This window comes from Engraulis encrasicolus, chromosome 14 (assembly GCF_034702125.1).
Source record: "Engraulis encrasicolus isolate BLACKSEA-1 chromosome 14, IST_EnEncr_1.0, whole genome shotgun sequence".
Taxonomy (NCBI): domain Eukaryota; kingdom Metazoa; phylum Chordata; class Actinopteri; order Clupeiformes; family Engraulidae; genus Engraulis; species Engraulis encrasicolus.
The window spans coordinates 24,258,727-24,263,726 of record NC_085870.1 but is presented as its reverse complement, the minus strand read 5'-3'; the positions used below and the strand labels follow the sequence as shown (position 1 = coordinate 24,263,726).

Below are 5,000 nucleotides of genomic sequence, written 5' to 3'. Positions count from 1 at the left end.
TGCATATTGGAGGCACTAGGGGCCTCTGCTCTTGGCAGGCTTGGCAGTGCGCTGCTCTATTGGCTAATAATGTACATGGAGCTGAGCTGCTGGCCTGCCTGGCTTTACTTGTGTGGCCAAGCTCCTGTGAGTGTGTGTGCGTGTGCGTCTGTGTTTGCGTTTGCGTGTGTGTGTGTGTGTGTGTGTGTGTGTGTGTGTGTGTGTGTGTGTGTGTGTGTGTGTGTGTGTGTGTGTGTGTGTGTGTGTGTGTGTGTGTGTGTGTGTGTGTGTGTTGTGTGTGTGTGTGTGTGTGTGTGTGTGTGTGTGTGTGCAGACCTGTCTCGTTCGCCACTCGTCAGTGGTGGTAAGAGAAGTCCTCACAGCATTTGTGTGTCTCCACTGAGTCACAGCACTCTCTATTTAGCCCTCTGCGTGCAAGCAGCTATCTCCTCTCCTCTCTTTGCCCCTTTCTCTCCTTTCTTCCTACTTTCTCTTCTCTCCACCCAACCATTTTCCTTCCTCTTTCTGTGGTCTCCTCACATCCCCCTCTCCTGCATCCTTCCACTCTCTCGTGACCGCCTGTCTCCCACTTCTTCTCATCCCTCCCTACTTTCTCTACCCATCTTTCCTCCTCTCTCTCTCTCTCTCTCTCTCTCTTTCTCTGCGGTCTCCTCTCATCCCTCTCTCCCCCATCCTTCCACTCTCTTTCCTCTCCTCCTGTCTCTCTCTCCTCTCCTCCTGTCTCCCTATCCTCCTGTCTCTGCGGTCTCCTCTCATCCCTCTCTCCCCCGTCCGTCCCCTCTCTCTCTCCTCTCCTCCTGTCTCCCTCTCTTCCTGTCGCTCTGCGGTCTCCTCTCATCCATCCATACCTTGCCTATCCTTCCTCTCTCTCTCCTCTCCTCCTTCCTCTCTCTTTATCCTCCTCTTTTGTCTCTTTTTGCCCCAGTCTGCCCCCCTCCCTCTCCCCATCCCCTCTGTCCCCATCTCCCCTTGCCTGGAGCGGCTCTCTCTGTTGCTATTGCTATTGCTATTGCTATTGCTCTCTCCCTCCCTCTCTCTCTCTCTCTCTCTCTCTCTCTCTCTCTCTCTCTCTCTCTCTCTCTCTCTCTCTCTCTCTCTCTCTCTCTCTCTCTCTCTCTCTCTCTCTCCCCCCTTGCCTGGAGCTGGACATGGCCTCCACTACCAAAGCCGCCCATGCTCTCTCTCTCTCTCTCTCTCTCTCTCTCTCTCTCTCTCTCTCTCTCTCTCTCTCTCTCTCTCTCTCTCTCTCTCTCTCTCTCTCTCTCTCTCCACCACTGGCTCATGGTCCGCCCTTAATTGGCTTCCCATAGTCACCATGGCAAACAGAGGCGTTCATTTACACTCACCTATCTGCTTGACGACCTCAATTAATTAACTCAGCAGTGTGTGCGTTTGTGTGTGCCTGTGTGTGCTTGTGTGTGTGTGTGTGTGTGTGTGTGTGTGTGTGTGTGTGTGTGTGTGTGTGTGTGTGTGTGTGTGTGTGTGTGTGTGTGTGTGTGTGTGTGTGTGTGTGTGTGTGTGTGTGTGTGTGTGTGTGTGTGAAAAACATGTTTTTCTTGTTCCTCTGTCCACAATGCAGTATAGTCATCCAAATACCAAACACATTTTTGTTGACATTAGTGGTTTTCTTGTTGCTTGTTATTTCTCGCCTACTGAACAATCTCTTTTTTTAATTTTTCTTCATGTTATTTTTGTTCCGTATTTTTTTCTTAATAACTGCTGTGGCTGTAGTGTGTTATTATTTGGCACCGAGAACGGGAACAGAGTTAGTGTGTCCTCCACAGACGCGACGGCAGCCTATCAGTGGATACAAAGCATGGTGATGGATGAGACCTCAAACATTGAGACAGTGTGTGAGCCGTGTCAAAGGCAACCATGGAGATAAAAGACTATCTGATTAGTTTCTTGGCTGCTCTGGAAAAAAAGGAGAAAAGAGCGAGGAAAAAAAAGCTTCTCCGTACTTTTTTATCAGCGCATTGCAGAGTACCACAGGGTTGTCATTTCTGTTTTGCACTGAGGACGATTGCAGGGCATGAAAAAGAAAAAAAAAAAGAAAGAAAGAAAAACAGAAGAATAGAAAAAAATAAGTTTACCCGCATTACGCGCCACTCTTTGAATATATTTCTATAGAGGCAAGGCAACAGTGTGTGCTGCATGTTGCTTAAGGGATTTTCCCTCCTTAGAAATAGTTGCCCTCTCATTCATTTAGCACTGGCAAAACTATACAGCAGAGACTACAAAGGCAGTCGAGCAAAAATGCACTTTGAAAAGGACTGCCTCTCTCTTCTGTGTGCATGCCTGCGTGCGTGTGTCTGTGCGTCTGTGAGTGACAGAGAGAGAGAGAGAGAGAGAGAGAGAGAGAGAGAGAGAGAGTGAGTGTGTGTGTGTGTGTGTGTGTGTGTGTGTGTGTGTGTGTGTGTGTGTGTGTGTGTGTGTGTGTGTGTGTGTGTGTGTGTGCGTGCGTGTGTGCATGTGTGTGTGTGTGTGTCTGAAAAGCTCAAACAACCAGCGCCCATGCTAGTCTAATGAGTTGCCTGACAGGCGAGCTGTGCATTAGCCTGCTGACAACAGAGAGAGAGAGAGAGAGAGAGAGAGAGAGAGAGAGAGAGAGAGAGAGAGAGAGAGAGAGAGAGAGAGAGAGAGACAGAGAGAGAGAGACAGAGAGAGAGACAGAGACAGAGACAGAGACAGACAGAGACAGAGACAGAGACAGAGAGAGAGAGAGCGTGTGCGAGAGAGGGAGAAAGACAGACAGACAGAGAGATCAGACCACTCTCCTCCCTCTCCTCCCCAAGGCCTTCTATCCATAAGCAGCTCTAAACAGAGACTTTTTTGGCTTTTGCTGACTTGGACTCAGATCGGCACATTTTCCAAGAGAGGCCAATAGAAGAAGTAGATGAAGGCTTTCTATAACAGACTGTAGTGACTGCTGACCAGCAGTGTCAGTACCCGAGTTCAGAAATCAACATGTGACATGGCGACTGTTTTAACTTTGTTGATACCAGATGGCAATGACCAAGTCATGATGCATTGCTGAAGACTCTGGGTCTTATTGTAGGGGTATAGTATTATGGTTGTTGTTTTTTTGCCAAATAGTGAATTATTCCAATGGCGGAATGGTGTGTATTGTGAAACTAGAAATCCTGCCCAAAATTTGGTACCAACAGCTCTGAAAAAAATGATAATAATAATATGCACTAAAAAGGTGATTGTTTGATAATGAGTTCAAAATGACATGATTGCAACTTGAGAAGTTTTAAAAATATATAAAATAATTTCACATTCCATCTTAATTTGTCCATTACAATGCAAGACTACAGTAAAGTTTCACACATGCTAACTTTGAGGGCGCTGTGGCTCAGTGAGATACGATGTTGTACCATTACGTTGATGACACGGGTTCGATTCCAACCTGGGATCTTTTGCCAATCCATCCCCCCTCTCTCTCTCTGCAACTTGTTTCCTGTCACACTATCTCAATGTCTTGAATAAAGGCTTTTTTAAAGCTAACACTTTTGAATAGGGTTCACATGTAAGTCACAAATATGCGTACATGCCTTACTGTCTCTATAGGGGACTTATAAGATGTGTTAAACAAAAACAATAATTTGTTAGGCGTGTATCCACAAATTTCTTGTTCCCTGCCAATATGCACTTTATGATGGATATCTTTATAGACAGATCTTTTTTATCTGTACTGTATGATATACTCATCTTTTGGTAAGCCCAACAGGATTTACAAAGGAAACAATATGAGAAATACCCAACTGTATGAAAAAATTATGCACTGACAAAGTATGTGTAGGCATCTAGGGCCAAATGTGCTCGCAGTCTGAGCATATTAGAGTGCAACAGTGTGAAAGACCCAAACGGATAAAAAGTATGTGTTTATGGCATTCAGGAGGGTCGAATATGCCGGGAGTCTGAGCATATCGGAGTGCAGTGGTGTGATGGAGCTCTCTTCCTTAGCTTCACTCTCCGGCCTCCCATCGCCATCCTCCGCTGTGCTCCCATCGCCATCCTCCGCTGCGCTCCCACTCCCTTTTGTTTGTGCTGCTCCGGGGAGCTCCATTAGGCTCTGACCCCATATGGGGTTTTTGGAGAGCGGTGATCTCATTCAGACTTGATTTAGACTGTCAGACCTTAAGGGGGGCTCTTTTTCTATCTATCAGTCTCTCTATCTGTCTCTGCCTTTCTCTCAGTCTCTGCTTCTCACCTTCTCTCTTGCTCTCGCTCTTGCTCTTGCTCTTGCTTTCTCTCTCTCTCTCTCGCTCTCTCTCTCTCTCACCTTCTCTCTTGCTTTCGCTTGCTCTTGCTCTCGCTCTCACTCACATTCTCATTCTCATTCTCTCTCTCGCTCTCTCGCTCTCTCTCTCTCTCTCTGTCTTTGTCTCTGTCTCCGTCTCCCATTCAATGCAATGAGCGCGTTGGTGACTCATCGGCCATGAAACCCTTGTTTCATCTTGAACCTGAACTAAAGAATATTTTGTTGTCATGTCGTAGCTTCGCTCAGGCCCAATGAAAATAAGGCCTGCACAACTATGCTATGATTAATTATGCTTGCTGAAGTCTTTCTTTTGTAGTCTTGTTCTCCGCAGACAGGACTATAATACAGCCTTAGTGTACAAGCATATTTGCATATGTTAAGTCTGCTGTTGGGAAATTTGTCATGATAGTTGGGCTATTTTGTGAATGTTTCATGCATTATTCATTGCTTTTGTATTGAATAGTTTTGGTTAAGTGTTTGTTTTTCTTTTCTGTCAAGAAAAAAACTTTTTTTTTAACTGAAATTTCCTGTGAACAATAGGTGTTTTACCTTTGTGCATCTTCTTTGTCAGTGCATAGTTTAAAAAAAAAAAAAACATTTTTTAAAAAGGTAACAAACTGCTGTTGCTGGCAGACAAAAAAAAAACAAATGGAGATTTGGGAGATAGTTTCCCTCCCACTTCATCACACGCTGAGTCACAAGATAGAGCGGGAAAACAGCACACAGCTCACAG

The 5,000-nt window shown here is 45.6% G+C and overlaps 1 protein-coding gene across 1 annotated transcript in view; it reads left to right on the top strand.

The window, feature by feature from the left end:
* Positions 1 to 5,000, top strand: part of cntn4 (contactin 4) — a 229,798-nt gene that overhangs the window by 78,655 nt on the left and 146,143 nt on the right. The gene's annotated exons all lie outside the window — the stretch shown is intronic.